The following is a 21,259-nucleotide window of genomic DNA, read 5'->3' on the forward strand; positions in this document are numbered from 1 at the left end:
AATTTACAATCCTATTACCACACCAGTACTCTGAGACGCACTCACACACACCTACACACATACACGTGCGTGTTTCGCACACACACAAACATCAACGCACGGACATACATACACCTTGTGCTTTCCATCAGCCTTTTCAGAAACTCAATATGGCTTGCATCCAACCTCCCTCCCTCCCTCACCCCCTCCCTCCCTCCCTCTTTTCACCTCATTCCATCCCCCTCTTTCCTTCATGCTATCCTCCTCCTTCTCTCTTCCTAACCCCTCTCTCCCTCTCTCCTTTCCCTTGCATTCCACAGATACAACAAATGGCCCAGCTCTGGGTGACATTTTAATGAGAGTGTATCTGTGTGGGAGTCGGTCAAACAGGGTGTGGGTAAAAAGTGCCTGCATACACACACACACATTCCATCACCAAGTCACCAATCCTCAGCTTCGCTCCATTGACAGAGAAGGATACCGTCGACCGAAAGAACAACAGCACGCAACACGCTAGCCGGTTGCCTGCTAGCTACATGCTAACGAAACGCCGCTAGGATGACCAGTTAATCCGGTGTAGTTAGCCTGCACAATGTAAACGACGATGTCCTCACAAACAGTTAGTTTACTGTAGGAATAACACAGCAATTTTTACACGAGCAGGAGCTCAATATTATGCCAGGAGGGAAGCGTTGTGGACTGGCTTGGGGGAACAGTGTGACGGCATGGAAGGCCGTCATAGTTTGCAGTGGATACTTAACCTTAGTGAAAGGGTTTTATTAACCTTTTCAAAGAAAGGGGGTGAACGTATGGAGAGTAAGGGGAGGGAGGGGGGAGAGAGAGAGAGGACACTTTCATAGCTGGGGGTGGATTAATTAGACCAGATATCTGCATGGTTGCACATTTGACTCCCCCCCACCCACCCCCCGTTTTGGGCCCCCCACTATGAAGAGGCTAAGGACAGACAGGGACACACACGCAGACACACACACACACACACACACACACAGCAGCCCCTGTTGAAGCTTCGCTGACTCCACCGCCATATATAACCTTCAATTAACCTCCCTTCTGAAAGGCAGAGAGAGAGGAGAAAATGAAAAGGAGCGAGGGAGAGCTTTGTGTGTGTTCTGGATCCTCGCTGTGACATGCTGCATGTGCATATTATTGCACACGTGTGTGCGTGTGCGTGACATTTTCCCACATGTTCCCTTTGCTCAGCAGACAATCAATTCTTTGAAACCTCTGGTGATTACATGCATCTCCACCACATTGAAATTCAGGACGGGAGACACAGACACACAAACGCTCATACACACACACACACACACACACACGAAAAGCCCAGAGGGAATAGATATCAAGTGCGGCCAGAAGCTTGTCCAATCTTAATAACTTTGTAGAAGCAAGAGCTGGATAAACAAAGGAGGGAGAAACAACATCCTTTTTTCCAAAGGACTAATATCAAATATTGTCTGCTCTTAAATATTGAGTGTTGAACAGAGCAGTAGACCGAGGGGTACCACGATGTGTTTACCTGTACTCTAGGCTGCTTGTGTGACTTGCCGTCTAGTTTTTGGGAGGCCTGCGGGGGTGGGGGGGGGGGGGGGGGGGGGGGGGGGTGGAGGGGTGGGGGAGTGGCTGTCTGGCTGGCGTGTGTGTGTGTGTGCCGTCGTCACTGCAGACATGCGAGGGCATGCAGTAGATGTGGAGAAGCACGTCCACTCACTCACTCGCGGGCCGACTGCAAAAACAAGCGGGCGAACCTTTGGAAAAACAAGCGCACCTCTTAAAGACACGCGCAGGCGGGGCGCCGACGGAGATCGACAATCGCGGAGGACGGACACACGAGCGTACGATCGCATCCCTACACTCGCACACACGGACACGCGCATCCAAACACACACATCACACGCGCACGTCACATTCCGTCACGCGCACCGACTGGAACGGATACGAACCCACCGACACGCTCCCACTCTGCCCTGTCTCACCCTCCCGACCCCCCCCCCCCCCCCCCCCCCCCCCCCCCCCCGAAAATCTTCGTCTTTCCATAAATCTTCTCCTACATCTAATCTCTCGTCACATCCCTGCGTGTGTGTAGCGGCTCTGGCCATCCCGCACGTCCACCTCCCTCCCCCCCCTCCTCCCCTCCCTGGCGTTTGCGATTCGAGCGCCTTGCTTTCCCATGTGGCCGAGGACATCCCAGGGCAGGGGGTCTCCACGGTGACCGCGGGGCAGCACTAATTCGTAGATGTATGTAAAAGAGAAATGTTAAAAACAAGCTAAACGAACATATGCAAAACGGTTGATGTCAGTGATCTGCTGAACCACTGTTTTGAGTGTGTGTGGGTGTGTGTGTGGGGGGGGAGGGGCAGCATGGGCATGAGAGCACAAGGCCTCATGGGGCTGGGTTAGGGTTAGGGATTAGGGAAAGCGAGAAGTTGCCGGTACGAGTAGGGCTTTTAAAAAAACTGCTCACGCCTTCAAACTGCCTGCCTTTCCCACCATGCATGGCTGATACAAGACTCTTGGTTACCGCAGCTGATGTTGTGCTGACAAGCAGCCCCTGTGGGCTGCCAGACATGGAGCTAAGTGGCTCCCAGCTAATGAGGAAGTGGTTGAAAGGATGTGTGCAGACAGCCCAGAGTGTGTAGGCGGCCATCTTGAAAAAGTAACGTGAGGCCACCGGTGGAAACAAATGACTGGAATGATGCAGCATTTTCTTTCAAATCTCTTTCCATTTCGTCCAGATGCCAAACACAGGTTTTCACCTTTTTTTTCCTTTTTTTCGGGCACGTCTCCACAAGTTTCCTTGGAGAGCAAAGTGTGCACGTTATGTCATTGGCCAAATGTGCTTCCAGAGAAAGCAGAGTACTTCTCATTCGATGGGAGGGGATGGGGGAAAGAGCAAATGAGAAGCAGCCAAATTCCTCCTGTTGCGCAGTGTTTTGCTTACCCGCCATCGCCAGAGGCGGACGCTTAAAATAGACCAAGAGCGTCCCCGGGGTTGAGACGAGTTAAGAGTACACACTGAGTGGATCAGAGGCCAAAACACCGAGAGTGTGTGTGTGTGTGTGGTCTCAGAACTCTTTGCTGACGCTCTGACGCCTCGTCTCACCTCTCGTCCGTCCCCTGCTCAGCCACGTGTCACTGGAGAACAGCCACGTGGGTTCACGGCCTAGCGTCCCATCCCCCAACACATACCAGCCAAACAACTTCCTGTCGACTGGCTCCTCTCGCACTCGCACTCGTGTGCGTCGTAACGTCGGCGAGTGCGTCCGCGCATTCCGCATCTCCCCGCGATCCACTTCCGTGCGCCTCGTTAGCAGGTGCCGCAAGAGGGCGTAAATAGCGCGCGTTCCAAACGTCTGTCTTCCGTAAATGTGATGTACGTGCCCATGTGTGACGGGGGATACGTCAGCAGAATGTAAGCACGCTTGTACGTGCGTACGTGTCAAGTCCACTGAGAACTTCCCCGTACCCATGCTACGATCTGTGACTACCCAGACAGAGAAAAGGGATGTGGTTAATTGTAATCTGCTGTGAATAATTGGCCGTGTGTGTGTGTGCGCGTTGCAGACGCATAGCTGTCGCGCGTGTGTGTGTAAGTGTGTTGTGTGTGCGTAGGGGTGAGGGTGGGATGGGAGCCGCATTGTCTGGAGGTTAATCCTGGTAGGAGGCCTTGACTGCCTGCCAGCCAAGACAACATGCAGGGAGAGGGGCAACACACACACGCACGCACGCACACACAAACTCATCTGGACACACAGGGATTGTTATCTTGAGCACAAACAGACAGAAAGGTCTTTTTCTTTCTCTCGATGAAACATGCATGAGACGCTCGCTGGCCATTTACATGAAACAACTGCCGTTCCACCTCCACTTACATGAGGGAGAGGGAGAGGGAGAGGGAGAGGGAGAGGGAGAGGGAGAGGGAGAGGGAGAGGGAGAGGGAGAGGGAGAGGGAGAGTGGGAGGGAGGGAGAGTGGGAGGGAGAGAGATGGAGGAAGAGGGAGAGAAAGAAGAGCAGAGAGAGAGAGAGCGAGAGACTCACGGAGAGACAACCAAGAGGAGGCTGAGCTCCATGGAAAGCAAACAGACGCATACAAACTGCCCTGCAGGCTCAGAAATGATTGTGTTCCATGTTTTGTCCTTTCCCAGAGAAAAAGGAGAGGTGGAGAGCAAACCTCTCCACACACCTTCGCTGCAACGCTGCACCTTTACCCCCCCCCCCCCCCTCCAAAAACCCTGTTCTCCTCTGCCGTTTCAAAAATGTAATCAAGAATTCTCCAGACCCATGACAGGCCTGCGGTCCCAACGTGGCGTCCCCTTCAGATATTCAAATGATCCTCCGGCTCGTTAGAAGACCCCCGTTTTCGAAGCCGGTCTGGCATCGAGGCGCCGCTGCACGGCGGAAAATAAATACGTTAAAAAGGCGGAGGAGTCTCAAATGAGAGGCGGGTGGGGGGGGGGGGGGGGGGAGAGAGAGGGGACGAGTGCTGCTGGCTGCTTAGACGCTGGTCTTTGATCAGTCCAAAAACACAGAAGACCATGTTCTGGAGTTAATGGCCGTTAGCTCGTTAAAGGGGGAAGCTAGCTATTGGATTATTCGGCACGAATGGGCAGACTGCCGTGCCTGGCCTTACAAGGGTTTTCGGAGGCAGGTGACCCGCTGCTGTTAAATGTGTGTGTGTGTGTGTCAGAGATGATAGCACTGTGTGAGGAGAAACGACACTATTAGTATCCTTTTTGTAGTAAATGGCAATCAGGCCTCGACAAAACCTCAGATTGATAAGGGAGGGTATAGCTCTGTGATTAGAGCATTTGACAGCAGATCAATTCTTCGCACGTTCAAATTCCCCCCCGTACCCTACGTCTCTTTGGGTGAAAGAGTCAGCTGAATGAATACCTCAAAATGCAATTAAACTAATAATAACACTATCAGTTTATACACCTCACCAGACTTGTGAAAAAGCGGTTGAATCTTAAGCCCTCCAACTTTCAGGGAACAAGGAAATCCATTGACGGTGGCTGGTTTCACGTCGTTAAGGTGCACATTATTTCTGTTACTGTAATCGAATTTCACTCATGTTACTATTTTCCACTTGAACACCGTCCAAGGGAGGAGAGATGGCGGAGGCCAGGAGAGGGTTGAGCAAGAGCAGAGCCCGGCGGAGGAATGCAAAAGGAAAATAAAGAGCTGAAAAGAAGAAAAACTCGGAGAGAGAGAAAATCAATACTTTGCACCAAAGGTGCAATTATGCTAAATGCATTTTGTTTATGCCACAGTGGCCACAGAAATGTGCAGTGTTGCCGTTTGTGCCAAGTGGCAGGGCAAATTAAAACATTTTCACATTGGGATGGCGGGGGGGGGGGGACAACAAGTAACAATCTATATGGAATTTGCTGTCTTGCCCCCTTTTCGGCCATTTTGTTTTTACAAGGTCGCACCATAACATTTAGCGGCAACAAAGGCCCTACACCGAGACAATTCTGCTTTCCATCACTTCTGATTAAAGTCTACAAACCCTTTCTCATTTTGTCCCTGGCAGGTCCAGTAACTACTCCCTGCTTGCACGAGTGCAGGGAAAATCGAAAAATAGCCGCCTAAACTTCACACAGACACATTAGTGCCATGGTTTCTAACAAGGTGCCTTGATGTTCGTAATGTCAGTATCTTGTGTCAACATAAAAGCACTAAAGACCTTGCACTCCCTACAAACCTCGGTTATACAATACCCTACAGCATATTGCTTCGACTAAAGCGTGTCTTGAAAGCGATACGTCAAGGCCTGGTGTCCAAATATTTGTTTTCCTTGAGTAGTAATTAAAAGGAACTCGAACAAGGGCACCAGCATGTAACCACATCTGCAGTCTGGGCCTTTGAATTCTTCTGCGTCTTACATGTCAGCACATACACTCCAAAACCACTTCTGTGGAGAAGCGAAAGCTCCGACCCGCCCCACACAGTCTAGACGAAACCTCCAAAACTTAAGAGAAAACTTCTTAAAATGACTCTCGGTCTCGAATCGCCATGTTTCTCAACCCGACATAAAACAACACCAATTTCGCCAGTGGTTAGGGGTCTACACAGCAACAGCTGGAGGAAAAGGAACAAACAGCAACCAGGCCACATGAAGGAGGCGACATGAAGCGATGTTGAACGCCGTGCAGTGTCACAAGCCTTGAAGGGCACACCAATGGAGGCAAATTTAAAGGGCGTGGGTGTTGACTGCATACACTAACACCATAACAAGGTTGACTGCGGAAAATTGCTAGCATGCCGCCGCAACGATATTCAGAGCCCCGGTACGGCACGTCAATGCCTCTTTGTGGCCCAAGTCGTAACCACGTGGCTGTTTCGTGTCCAAAGACCCGAAATAAACAATGTTATCCGACTAATCCGATTAGTAGTCTTTTCCCGCAGTGAGGACGTCCTTGTTCTTCAAAACACCGGTGTTCCGTGAAATCTGAGATTTATGAAGGGCGGAAATGACAGTCTCTGGTGACAGCAGCTGCCTGTACAACGTGACGGAACGTCAAAGTCTGGATTGATATGAACTGCAGGGATCAGCAAACTACCGTACCCATCATGCTTCGCTTCCCAGTAAATGAGTAGAGGGCTTTGACAGCTGAGAAAAGGGACAAGATGGCAGCAGGGGGAAATCACTTTAGCGCCCCGCCCCCCAGACCCCCCACCTCCAGTTGAGAGTGGGCCAATGTCAAAATCCATTTTCAAACAAACACGCCGATAGCTTCCTTCACCGACAAACCGCCTTTATTGGACACCCAGCACGTGACTGAAGGTGCCAGCCTCCAGAGTTGAACCGAACGAACAAAGAGAGTTTCAAACTACGACGCCGCGGCGTCAGACGCACTTAAGCATTCCCATCGTTTTTCAACCGAGTACACCAAGGACTACCCCGTAATCAGCACGCACCAAATCACTGCTAAACAAGCGTCGAGGGGAATACCCCGCTCTCCTGCACGCCCACGTTGTAAAACCTTCTAAGCGGAATACACGGCGGAGCAACCGCCATCATTATCTCCACTCTAACACCAATCCCCACTGGCGGGCGCCTGGCTAGACCACCGCCTTCCTTGAAGTGCACGCACACAGACACGTTGCCACTGCATTGCGAGCAAGCAGAGCGGGTGTGTGTAGGTGTGTGTGAGTGTGTGTGTGGGGAGGAGGGCGGGGCTGGGTGTACGTTAGGCTTTCCCGAAAGGAGCCGACATCGGACGTTCGAGGTAGAGATTTCCGCCGAGGCCTTTTCTCTTGGATGGTTTCAGTCCCTCAACAAGCGGGGTAGGAGATGGGGGGGGGGGAGGGGGGGAGCGGGCGGGTGATTCTCCTTAGTGTGGGATCCGGTGTGTCCTTCCAATGCCCCTCTTCAGTAAGCCCGGTCCTAATCTGGGAGAGGTATCCGGCACTGGCCCACCGGCAAAAAGGCAGCCTCATTAAAATCTGATTGGCGCACATCAAACGGTGAGGTCGACCTGGACGGTCTATCAGTCGGGCGGCTACGGTAGGACTGGCTCCTCTTCTCCTTCCTCCTCCCCCTCCCCCCCCCCCCCCGCTCACTCGTCCCCTGTCTTTATCTTGCCTTTTCTCTTTCTCTTCCACTAATGGTGTCTCCTATTCAGCCCCCTCCCTCCCCCTCCCCCCTCCCTCCCTCCCCCCTCCACACCACCTGACCTCCCCGCTTCCCTTTTTCCACTCTCTCTCTCTATCTCTCTCTCTCGAACGCCCTCCCTCCCTCACACGCACACTCACTTCTCCTCTCTCCCTCTCCTTCACCATCCCTCTCCCACTCCTCCTTCCCCACATCCCATCTCCCAGCACACACACGCACACACTCCCGTCTCCAGCAGTGCTTCACCCCTCCCTCTCTCACTCCACTCTCCTTCTTGACAGTGCTGGCAGCCTGCATCTCCCAGGACTCCAACCAACCAACCAACCTCCTCCTCCCCCCTCCATCCTTCTCTCAACGCAGTACGAAACAAAATGTGCCAGGCTGCCCGGCACTCTCTCTCCTCCTCTCCTCCCCTCCTTCTCCTCCTCCTCTCTCCGGCATGCCCAGTGTTGTATGCCCACGCGGTACCGGTGGGTCAATTGTATGCAATCGCCTGTCGGCTAATGCCCCTCACCAGCCGAGATTGAGCGATATCACGGATCGCAAATATATCGATGTTTTTTTAGACGCGGTTCGAAAGCGGAAGGGGGGAATTGCTCGCGCATGGAGGTCAGGGCAGTCATTAGCGGTCTTGAGAAATGACTCTTTTGGAAAAACGACACTACTTGTCTTTGCCATAGGACGAGAGGGAAGAGAGATGAATCTCAACAGCTTTTTTGGTAAGGTCTTAAAGGGCAAGCTTAAAGGGCAAGTCTGAGACCTCGCGGTTTCGGTAACTGGAACGAACGGGAGCCGACGCGACTGGGAGTCAATGTCACCTTTGGCGTGTGACACCAGGGGCGGGTGGTCTTGTCACATGATAGACCATGGGGGGGCTGATGGATCGCTCGGCCTAAACTCCGCCTCCACTCCCTGACCCCTGCGGATGAATGGGACACCACTCTGCATTGTTCCCAGTACTCTCTGAGGAGGAGGCGTCTCTGAGACTGTCCAAACGCACACACACATGCACACACACGCAGAAAACATTTATCGCATACAGAAATGTTTGAACACAGGCACAAGACACGCACAAACACACAGAAAGCTATTATAGTGGATGGTAACGTTTCAACACACGCACCACACACACACACACACTTCCACGCAAGAGGTGGTGACACACCCTATCAGCTTCCATGCTTAAGATCACACTGTTTATACTTATACAGTGTGTCAAGCTGGAATGTAATTCCTGCTTGTGAAGCGTGAAAGGCGTTTGTCTCCATGACATCTGGTTGACGAAAGTAATTAGTGCTTGTGAGGTTGTTTTTCAATTGCAACACATTCGTTTGAAAAAGTGGCTCTTCTGGCACGACCAGGGCTTCAGTGGCAAAGACATTTCATACGAGCCAGCATTCTCCAGGGCCACTTTGTTACAGAGGCCAAGGGGCCAATAGCCACCACGACGCAGGCTTACATCCTCCATTTAGACGTACACCACAGAGGTCACATCCACAAAAGTATGACTCGGCACTCCATAATGCCTCCCAAATTCCTGCCTGTTAACGAAACAAAGCCATGCCAAGTTTCTCCCCACCACAGGCCGGAGTCTAAAGGCTCTTTGTGTTGTCACACACACACACACACACACTTAAAAAGATAGAAAGACCCACAGAGTCACATATCACGCACAAACACAGTTGCGAATTGAAAGTTATGACCTGACTGCCGCACCAAGTTAGCTCGGAAATAAATCCTATTCCCAAAGTAGTGCAGATACTAGACAAGGAAAGAATCAATACGGGTTTGCATGAAATTCCGTCTTTGAAGTCGGTGACTTCACTCGCTCGTCGAGAAAAGAGCTGACTTCAAAAGACGTCCAGGGTTCCTCAAGGTTCCCTTCTGGCATTCCATCTCCTTAAATATAGTTTGTTCTCCAGGCAGTGGCTGCTATGCAGGGCTGAAGTGTGTGCACGCAATGTGCTGTGGAAGCAATTTACTGTGGGAAACGGTTAAACCTGTTCAAAGCTTTAAATACAGAGATACAGATTACGCTAGGCGGGATTGCACAGAAAGCGTGAAAGTACTTTTAACAGAAATATGCAGACGTAACACATTTATTTCCAGGGGGCTTTACCAGGTAAAAAATAGTCAACAACAAAATGATCTTGACAGTTGTAACCTATCTCCAACACATGCAGATAGAATGCCATTGATACATGTCGACTGGTCTCTTTTATATTCAGACACTGATCAATCGGGGCAAAGGGCAGCATCCATCATTGTAAATTATGGCTCTTTTCCTGTCTTTTTCTCTCTCTCTCTCTCTCTCTCTCTCTGTCTCCACACAACCATGCGGGCCTATGCGGCAAACTTGTTTCCATGCTTTTCCCAGTTGGCAGTGTGTTGGCTGAACAAGACCATTCTGTAATTTACAATGGTGGGACCCGCTTCTTTACGAGCTTGCTTTCTGGGGGAAGAGTCCATTCCCACAACACGGGGTTGCGTGCCCGAGGCAGCAGCAGTTCTCTGTGTGGGTATAACAACATGCTAAACATGATAGCATCATGTTTCTGTGGCTACATTTCGAATCTTTGTTGCTAGGGGCTATTTATTTTAAGGAAGAGGAGCTACAGAATCGCTCGGGGTGCAAAATGACAATGTGGTCTCTCAGTGGTGTGTAAAAAGCAAACTAAAGTAACCCCTATCGCAAATTACAACCACTTTTACAAACCTTCTGTCGTCCTACACGAACAAGCTGACACTAGGGAGATGGACGATTGGTGGACTGTCTCCAGCTCCAGTCGACTTGGACTCGCTCTCCACCCTCTGCTCACAACAGTTGGCAAGTGGCACGGCGGCCATCTTGGGCATTGTCAAGATCGGAGCACCCTGTTGTGGTCGAAGGAGTGTCGCTGGATACAGCCATACAGTTTGGCTCCGGCTAAACCTGAACCCCGAGGCCGCTCTTGGCCTTATGGCAAGTCCCGGGAGGTGCTGGGGGTTCAAATTCATTAGCACATCTTTATCTCTATGCAAATGGAGGACCCCAGGTCTCTCTATCTACCTCCTGTTCAAACCCCCCCCCCCCCCTCTCCCTCTCCCATCACCCCAGGGCAGGGGCGGTAGGCAGGGGCTGCCGAACTCCAGCTGCCCCCCCCCCCCCCCCCGGACCTGCTTTTGTCTCCCCTCCCGGTCCCCCCTTTCTTCTCCTGTCCCCCCCCGTGGAGACTACAGATTGGGGGCCGTGCAACGACACATGTCTTGGGGGAGGGACAGTGGGGGTGAGGGTGGAGGGAGGCAAGGGGGGGGGGCAGATTTCTCCCCGGTCATACCGCACCGGAGCATTTGTGCATGTTGAACTGATGACGGGTCCATATCGCAGGCCCTCCGTTAGCTTCGTGGGCCCGCGGCGTGGCGTCATTCCACCGCGTGCCGCCCTGCCCACCCTGCACGCGTGCGGAGGAGCGCTTCCACCTCGCCCGCCGTCGGAGGCCCGTCCCACACGTGACCCCCTCTGTATTCATCTGCGCGTATGACGAGGTCTTTGCATCTCCGCGGTGCCAAACATAAAGTCCACGCGTGTTTGCGCACGCCACCGCCGCAAGCCTAATCCAGGCTTCGCATGGCCTCCATTTGTCCGGGCTATCTCCTCGCATCAAACGACAAACAAGACAGGCGTGAGATAACCAGCCCATTTATTTCCTTGTAAACTTTTCCCCCTCTTTTATTCCCTTCCCTGTTCATCCAATTCCCCCCCCCCCCCCACTCAGCCAGATAAACCAGCAAGCCTTCTCTCTCTTTCTCTCTCTCTCTCTCTCTCTCTCAATCTCTCTCTCTCAATCTTTCTCCCTCTCTCTCTTTGAGCATGCTCTCTGGCACGGAGGCCAAGGTCAAACCACAATGTTGACACGATCCCGAGCTAACGTCGCGGCAACATCTGGAGTTAAAAAATATATATATCGCAGACGGTGGCGAGGGGGTACGGGGGGGGGGGGGGGGGACGGTGTCATTATTCTAGACTAAATGGAGAAGAAAGGCTCTCACAGCTCTCATTCACCCGCTTCCCCCGGAGATCGTCACTTTTCGAAAAAAACAAAAAGAAACGAAAGAGGACGTAAAGCGGTTTAGAACTCGAGACAAATCTCCCCTATTACAGATGGAAAAAATATCTATAAAAATACATAAAACATCTTCGGAAGCGCTACACTGGCCATGCGTACGATGAATAAATATGCAGGAAGGCCCCTCCCTCTGGTTGCGGTAATCTCCCAAAGGCAGTAGCTCTCTGATTGCTAGGTTGTCTCTCCAGGCCCCATCCCTTTTTAATCAGGATTATCTCCTCTGACACTGAAACCGAAGAGTTAATTCACCTGTCCTCCATCATTCCTCCCTCGCCAATTTCTTTCACTGATATCAAGGAAGACTGGCTCCCCCAAAAAATCAAAGGTGAGGAGAGACGAGGGAGGGAGGGATCTAAAAACCTCTTCAGACTCCACCTGCACTAATCATTAAGGGCATGTCCATCTGCGAAATTGACCTTCTTGTGGTGTTGTATTTGAGATCAAAGCGTTGCACTTGACTCGTAACGCGGATCGTTCCTGGGCCTTAACCACTAGAACACCGAGCTGGCACGCTGCACACTTCCAGCCCTTGATTATATGACGCACTTAGTGTTATAAAGGCACTATTGAATGAAAGTGGCTGCTCTATAAATGCATGTCAATGTACGAGGATGGAGGGTGTGTGATCATGGGTCGTCCGTCAATGTCTCTGAGTCAGGTAGATATTTATTATGTGTAGACGTGCACACGCACACAACACACAAAATATTTACCTGTCAGGGTTGGGGCCGCTGCCTTTAAACGACTTTTTACCCCAAACAAATGTCTGAAACTAAAGATTATTTCTTCTTCTCCAAACAGATGGGGGAGGAAGGTGAGTGTATGTCAAAGGGCCATTTCCCCCGTTGCGTTACCTGTCATCAGAACGACAGCAGAGGCGCTCAGTAGTTTACACAGATGTGTCATCCTCTAGCTCCGAGGACGCCAGACGAGGTGTCACAAGCCGCGCGAGGCCAACGCTTCCCTTTCTTATCGGCGCGGAGACGTGTTTTCGCGACGCTCGACAAACGCGGAGGAGACCCCTGACCGGTCTACGCTCCCACCCCCCACACACGTACACACACACACGGGCTCTCCCTCACCCCCTTGTGTAACGCACAACTGACGCGTGGCAATTTATGCGTCCTGATGGGAGTACACAGCCTTTGGAAGAGGGGGGAAAGGAAAAATAAAAAAGGCGCTCCACTGAAAGGGTTGTAATTATCAAATTGTTATTAGGGCTTTCAGGCAGGTGGGTGGGTTAGAAGTGGGGGGTTCTTAACACAAAAGAAATGGTTTCGTCGTGTCAGTCTGAAAGGAAAGGGGAAATGAGAATTGGGTCGGAGGAGGCAGAGAGAGGCGCAGCAAACCAGGTGTTTTAACCAGGCGGCTTCAGAATATGAAAGCAGCCACCATTCCCTTCAGCTGGTAAATGGGCCACATATCGCGTTGGCTGGGCCCATGACTGCAAGTTGCCATCACTCATAACCAGGAAGTGACCCACGCATTGGAAGGAAATGAACAATCGTCCCGACAGGCAGGTAGTTACTCCTGTTTAACCCCAGTAGGACTTGACTGATGCAACATAACAGCCAACCCTACCTCCCTCCCTCTCTCCTCCCCCTTTCTCGTCCCCTCATCTCTGCCTGGACCCTCTCCCCTTCTCGCTCCTCTCCTTCAGAGGCCCATGTTTTCATGCTCGCGCTGCACACAATTACTCGCCACTTACATCCATCAATTATCTGCCTACTTCTGCTGTACCAGACAACCCCTGTCCCTCCTTCTCTACAACAAACCCTCCCCTCACTTGCGTGTCTCCTCCCCCTCTCTCTCTCTCTCTCTCTCCCCCCCGGGCCTCAACCAGCTGAAGACCCCCGCCATCCCTCACCCCCCCACCACCCCCCACCCCCGACGCCATCCCCAATAACAGATGTCCCTCGATTTCAGGGGGGAAATCACAACAAAGGGCCTGGATGCTGAATGGGGCTCTGCTCTACCCATCCTGCCCTGGGCTTTCTGTTCGGACACAAAGAGCCAGAGGATTAACAGCTTTTAGCACATGATGGAAAAAAAACCTACTTCTCCTTCTCCACCCACACTCCCCAACCCTCCACCCCCCCACCCCCACACACACCTCTCCCCACAATCACTTCTGCCCTCCAGGGCCTTTCACAATCTGGACTCGACGCTCAAGCGTCCCCTCGTTTATACAACCAACCCCCCCCCCCCTCCCCCTCTTGCCCACAAAGGACCCCCTAATATCCCATAATCACAAACCTCCCCCACCCCCCACACTCCTCCTCCAGCTTGGTGGAAATGGACAGGCTGTTGCGACCTAACCTGTGCCTCAACTGTTGCCAGTCCCCTTTAGAGCCCCCATTTTCGGGGCGGCAGCTCTCTCCCAACCCAGGACCTGCTGGCTTCATCCTTGCCCCTTCTGAGGACACCACTCCTTGGGTTAATTATGTCAACACTACCATGTCACACTGGAAGGCTAAAAGCAAAGAAATAATAACCAATTCCTTGTCTCCTAACTAGGCCTACTTGTTACGGATAATAAGGCCACAGAGTTGCACAGAGGTAACCTAGTAGCCTACAATATTACTGTCTAGAGGCCTGAGGTAATAAGGGGGCTTGCATATGATGTTTGAGTCAGCCAAGATTTCAAATCAGTTTATCTCCCTGAATTCCTCTACATCTACATGGGAGATATAAAAAAAAAAAGATCTTCCACCAAGAATTCCAATTCGATGACTTAGTTCAAGTTAACACATGCACTATCTAGGACTGTGCGACCGATCAAGGCTGTCCGCCCATTGGTCAAGAGGAAACTCAACGCCAGAGCACTAGACCCAAAGTGGAGAAGAAAACAGTCTGCTTCTGGGACCTACCCCCATCCACCCCAGATCGGGACATCGCAACGGGGCGTCCGCAACCTCACGTGGGCTGTAACTCCTGGGTGGGGCTGTCGTACTGAGAGACCTGGTTTGTGAGGACGCCCTGAGGGACGCCGCATCAATCCAGGGCCGGCAGCTGGTAATCACACTTAACAAGCTGGAGAGCAGCCCACGGGTGGAACCAGAGGGGACAGGGGGGAGTGGAGGAACACATGCCTGTCTTGCCAACCCCCAAACAGGGTGTTAATTACGACTCGCCATGAAACACCAGTTTGCATTAACTCCGTAACCATAAAGATGGGGGACAAAGCCAGGGCAGGGTTTAGTGTGTGTGGGTGTGCGTGTGAGTGGGGGTGTTAAGAGGGGGGCACAGGCATCAACAAGGGTTTGCCCATGCCCAGCCCCATGTGTAAAAGCCATTAACGAAACCCTATCAAAGCAGCTGGAGCGGATCATTGCTGTAAAACATGGTATCTGGGGGACGGGAGATACTCGAGCGTTGGCGGCGTGTCCTGGCTCCCACGGAGCCGCCAAACAGACTTGGGGGAGTTGACATCCGACGTGACGACCTGTGTTGGATCAGTCCCCGCGTGGCCAGGTTTTGTTTTTGTTTTTTTGGGGGGGGGCGACTTTGAAGCTTTGAGCCCCCGGGCTAAACAGTGCAGGGAAGCCAAGTGTGAGATGGACTTTTACTTGGCAAGAGAGGGATAAGCCCTACCGAGCTGTGGACATGACTACAGCGCGCCTTATCTGGCCAGATACTCTTACTCTAACCTGCTTCCAACCCCCTGGAAGTGCTCTGCGCTCGCTCCGGCGGCCAACCTTTGAGTTCAGGGATCCGTTGTGTAAATATCATTTGGGGGAAACAGGCTGCGTTGAGCTGGATCTGCTCTCCCGACTGTTTCTGTTGTGGGTCTGCGAATTGGTTTGAACTCAGGGCCAGCCAGCAGGTCTGACAAAGCAGTCAACAGTTCCATGGCACACCCCCCCCCCCCCATCCCTTCTCCCCTGTGGCAAAGTTGAAGGTGTAGTCGAGTGAGAAAGAGACCGCCGAAGGTTCATCCTTGAAGATGGAGGATGTTATTGTGACGTATCGTATTGTTTTTGTAGTTGATGTACATGGCCCGATATCAAATACTTCTACAGACAGCAGACAGCTACAAGCCTGTCCTGTTGTTCTCTGGCCGATTACAAATAAAAGAGTCTCGTTAGCCTCACTCGACACGCCCACGGCCGCCGCGGCAACGGCTAATCCGGGTTATCAAAGGAAAAAGGGGGCATCTTACGAGACATAATGCCTCCACTTTCCCAGCCAAACAAATTGCACCCAGCGCCAGCTGAAGAGCCCCCAATTTAGCACTCCCAACAAATTAAGAAGAATAAATACAATTAGCGGGCAGAGTAAAGGCACCCTTCGCAGCGCACGCATCCCCCCCCTCCCCTCTCCTGTGTCACAGCAGAAACACGGGAACTCGGAAGCGACTGCTATTAATGCCGCTTTGGCGCCATTGAGGCTGCCGCTCAAGAGCAATATGACTAATTGCGAAGCCCTTGATGTAATTATTATTATTTTTTCCTCCCTCCCTCGTTTGGTTTTCAAAATGCAATCAACATAGCGCTGGGTGGTAGGGGAAGGACTTGCTGCAAATCGCTGGAGTGCTTTAAAAATAGTAGGGCAGGTGTGTTTGTGTCTCCTTTTGACAAATGTTTTTGTTGTCTCGTTGTCCTTGCCTAAACCATTTTGTCGTTGCTATAGTTAGATGGCGTGGGGTTGGCTGAGGGCAGCAGCCTCCATAAGGACAGGGCACCGCGGCCCTGTGGCACACATCCCTTCACGTTGTCCGTGCGGTCTGTGAGAGAAGATCTGGGTCACGTCATTTAATTTCAATATGGAAAATGCCTGGGCATTTGTGCCACCACAAAGTATAAATACTTCGAGAACTTCAATATGTAGGTCAATTGGTAATGGTTTGCATAAGCTGCTTCTGTGAAAGTCCCTACATAAATACCTTTGGTTATAATATTGTTAAAAAAAGCCTACAAGTTGTAATGTAATTACCTGCGAGAACTCCAAGTGAATAAAGACCAAATGCCAGCAGAGAGCAGACGATTTAAAAACTCCATTTCAAGCCGTCTGAGTTAAATGACTGTACTGACAGGCAGCCTGTGGCACTCTTAAATCGCCTCTTTTGATCCTTTCTGAAATGTAGAAAAAGCTCACAACTGATAAGTAAAGGGAAATAAGAAAACAGCTCAGAAAGTCATAATTGCTGGGAAATGAATTTTGCAACCCCTGAGAGGACACCTACAAAGGCCTCGGCACAGAAATCATATCCGGGGCACAATTCAATTAACTTTCCTTCAGAGTATGGAAAAAATGCTGGTGGGAAATCAAAAATTGATTCAATAAACAAAGTTTCAAGAAGAAACATCACTTAAAAGCATCCATTCATTACAGCTGCTTACATGGTTGTCAGTCAGGGTTTCATTGATTTGTGATTTTTCCTGAAGCATGTGACAGATCTACGACATCCACTAGTCACAGTTAGCTGCTTCAGTCTTACAGCCATTGCTTGGAATTTTCCGCAATATTCTTCTTGGCATCTGACGGTGATCAGCTGTGATAAATGGTTCAATTAAATCAACATTAAGGATCTTGGACACAGTCGATGTGAAGCTCACAACATGCTAGGTGTTGTCCAATTACTCTGAAGGACGAGACGTTTTCTCACTCCTGACAATCAACATGTGGCTCTCATCATTATAAATGAGTTTATTTATTCGAATTTACTCAATTTTTGAACGGAAGATGAATGGCAAGCCTACGGCAATAGAATGCAAGGCAGGACAAACATTGTTACCAGATTTTTCTACACTGTTCCAGACTCCAGATATTTTATTTTATCATTGGGAAATAAAACCACTTTCAATATTCTGAGTCATGCAAATCAGTCATTGTTGCTTCTTTGGTCTACATAACAATCATCTGCTGTCTTAATGGTTTAAAATACATAATGGCAACAACTAAAAGAAATGAATTGGAAATACATTTACACAATTGTAAAATAACCCCTACTCGTGTATCTTAATCAGCAAAAAAAAAGACGTTTTCACAAATACACAGCACAAACCGAAACATTCAGCAAAGACTTCGGGGAACTGAACTGTGCCTGCCCTTTTCCACACAGCATGCATAGGCTTTTGAAAAGTTCCCCTCTCCTCTACGCTTAACGAATCTGATGGAGCGAAGTAGCCTACCAATGAATAAACGAATAATGATGTGATGGTTCTGATTGACTAATTTCGAATGGGTTTGTGACGCACTGGTCTCCCTTGTAGTTCGTCGAATAGCTCATCCACACCAACCAGTAGTCAAATTCTTTTCGAACAAACTCTAGTCAAAGTAGGCTACACTGCAGTGCTGCCTATACAACCAGGGCTCACAAGTCAATGTTTGGGTAGGCTACATAAACCCAACCAACCATTTAAATAGGCAAATAGGCAGTTTTCTACGTGACTGTAGAAAAGACTATTCATTGGAATTTAGGCCAGGTAATGGGTAACTGCATTATAAAGCATAGTAACCTATAAAGACAACTTCGTAGGTTTGCCTACTGCCAGAAAAAAGTAACCGATCTGCACAATTAAACAAAGGAACCGATCGAGTGATCTTAACGACTGTAGCCTACGTTGGGAAAGTTGCAGTATTCTAATAACCTTGGTCTTTTTTACAATTTAAACTCATGATAAAAAAATAAAAATTCAATGGTTTGTGTTGCGTGGACAAAGGCTACCGAAGAATAAGCTACAAGTAACGGTGCCGAGACTGACAAGAAAGCAATATAGCCAAGCATAATTAGCTTACTTTAGGCAATGTGTTGATCAAAACTCAGTGTAAATGCCAGTCAATATTTCTTGTTATTTGAAACTAGAAAAGACAAATAAAAGAACTTACTCGGCGAAAGAAGGATATGTTCAAAAACCACCCCTTCGACTTGTTCGTTTATGGGGGGCAGATGCGGGGCACTCGTTTTAATTTCGTTTCCTCTTCCAGACCCGTTATTTTGCATCCCACGAGAGTGTAAAACATTAAAAAAATATTCCAAACTGTACAAGGGCACCGCGCAGACGCGCTTATGTATAGAGCGCACCAACACTAGGCTACTGCATGTTCGTGTGAGGTTGTATTCCGTTTTTATGAATTCGCACGTAGAAGATCGCCACAATAGAACAAAAGTATCCAAGTAAGCCGTGCGACGATTTCCAAATGTGTCTATTTGTCACTGTGGTTATCTCCACGTCCCAGGGTTTCGAGTCTTTTCTTCCTAAATCCACCTCATTCGACTGGGGGTAGGGAGACGGGTGTAGAGTGCCCCCCCCCCCTTGCTGCCCGAAAAAAACGGAGACTGCCTCTCGGCGCTCACGTGACCATCCACTTGTGAATGACACTACAGAGTAGAAACAGATGAGGATTTGGGGTCGAACGTTATTTGAAACCCTTGCTCGACCCCATGCAGAGTAAGTGATGGAGTCGGACAGGGAAACCAAATCATGCTTAGTTTGAAGCCAATGAGAAATGTTGAATTAATTATATTTCTTTATTTTCATTCGGGTCGTTTGATTTGATGCCATGTCAGTATCCCCAAAAAACTCAAAGTAAACGTTAGCAGGTAAAACAGCAGTGAAATATATAGGCTACAGTAGGCCTTAAAATAGTTTATCATTGTATATAACTAAAGCCAATCAAAAAGTGTGAGATATATCTTGGGTGCAGACTTAGGCTACAACTTGTAGCCTGCAAGTAGACTGAATATAACATTCATATATAAACAGTAAATTGTTTCTTGTCTATACAACCTGGAAATTTGATTGGATCCACAGTGTAAATGTAATGACACTGTAGATATTGAACAATGGGCTACCATACGTTTGTAGACAACACTGAGTGACTGTGTTTAAAAAAAAACTTTTATAACAAGCTTTAATATACTTGCGAGGGACCAAATCCAATTTTATCTTTTTGTTTGTTCCAAATTTTAGAGCAGCAAAGACATAACACACTTTATAACCAGTTACCCAATTTGAGGGGGAATATGCGAGGTGAACTTTTCACAAGGCTCAAACCCTAATGCATAGGGGCAGGCAGTTTAAAGACCAATCTCTTGAGTGTGCTTCTCTTCTGATACCCGGCAAGTGACAACAGCAAGCCTTTCAGCCTTTCTGCACTTCCTTCCAAACCCGTTGTGACGGGTAACACAACAAGAAAAGGTATTGGACCAAATCGATTTAAATCGCAAAATAAAACGGTATTATTGAATGTTGATTCCCCTTCACCCCCCGTGCCTTTTATTCACAGTTGCCTAATTCAATCAGAGCAATACATCTTCGACTGCACACACCGCTTCTCCTCTAGTGACTTGGGGCTTAACGTGGTCAATTTCACTCAGGTGAGGAAACGTAGCTCAGTGGCCAGGGTTAGTGTGTGTGTGGGGGGGGGGGGGGGGGGTAGGGGGGAAATGAAAACAGCACTTTACTGCTTGACATGTGCAATCTATAATGGAATAATGAGACCGCTCAACAATTGGTGCTCGCGTCTCCTCAATCTCACACGGCCCCCTCTCTGCCGTCTCGGTCGGTGTTCGCAGAAGCCACGCAAGGGCACGCGATGCACGCTACTGGAGCTGTTTAAAAAAGCAGAAGTTATTTGGTGGCGGGCTAGCCGCTTAGCCGTTTGGTTCTCCTTTATAAATCATCCAGGAACGGGAATAAGATAGCCATGACTCTGGCTTTGAACCAACATGTACATGATGGGCATACATGATAGATATATAAATGTAAATTATTTGGTTTCTTGGTGATAGCCTAATGGGGACCCCTTCTTCAAGGCCAGGCAAGCCAAGAAACAAAATGCAGGGCAAAAAGTTGGAATCTCCTCACGTTTCATTTTGTGTCTGACAATAAAATGTAGGACAAATGAAAGATGCCCTCAACTCCCACCTCCGGCCCTGTTCATCTCTGTCACCCTGGGGGAAACTGCACAATCATCTTTAATAGTCGCAGGCCATCGCTCATTCTCCGTCCCTGGAGGGGACAGCCACTTACTACCAAGCTCTAAACGGCGGACATCTTTTCTCCCTGGAAAATCAAATTAAAAACACACACACATGACAGGGCAGCCCTTGAGAGGCACCTTTGACAAGTTTAGTTACTCTAGGTCTCCTAGCCCTCCTCACTATTTACTCCTCCTGTGACAGAGTGTTTGTCAGGTATGGTTGGATTGAAGGAGGGGAGGGGGACGGGGGAAGATATGGTTGCTTGGTTTTATGTCAGGCAACAGGGAAGAGAAAAATCCCAGTCAGACTTTCCCCTAGGGAACCCCCCAGCTCAACACTTAGCACTCAAATATATTCTCTCTTCTGACAGAAACTTGAGGCTTTCATCTAGTGGACATGCAGCTCCAGTAGGCTGTCGTCTGTCTCTCTGTTACACGGCTTTGTTCTTGCAGGGAGTGGGGTGGTGCTCTGTTCAGTGCTGGGGCTGGGGCTGGGCCGGGGTTTGGTTTATGGTGGTGGTGGTGGTGGTTGGTTTTCACAGCCAGAGCGCCAGCAGCAGGAAGAAGCGCAGACTGACAGCTATTAGAGCGGAACGATGCTCTCTT

The 21,259-nt window shown here is 49.8% G+C and overlaps 1 protein-coding gene across 1 annotated transcript in view; it reads right to left on the reverse strand.

Moving 5' to 3' along the window:
• Window positions 1-18,999, reverse strand: part of ptprsa (protein tyrosine phosphatase receptor type Sa) — a 135,357-nt gene extending 116,358 nt beyond the window's left edge. Inside the window, 1 exon segment of the mRNA XM_047036833.1 lies at window positions 18,557-18,999. The gene's annotated coding sequence lies outside the window, so the exon portion shown is untranslated.
• Between the last annotated feature and the right edge of the window lie 2,260 nt (window positions 19,000-21,259).

The sequence above is a fragment of the Hypomesus transpacificus genome, chromosome 16 (assembly GCF_021917145.1).
Source record: "Hypomesus transpacificus isolate Combined female chromosome 16, fHypTra1, whole genome shotgun sequence".
Lineage (NCBI taxonomy): Eukaryota > Metazoa > Chordata > Actinopteri > Osmeriformes > Osmeridae > Hypomesus > Hypomesus transpacificus.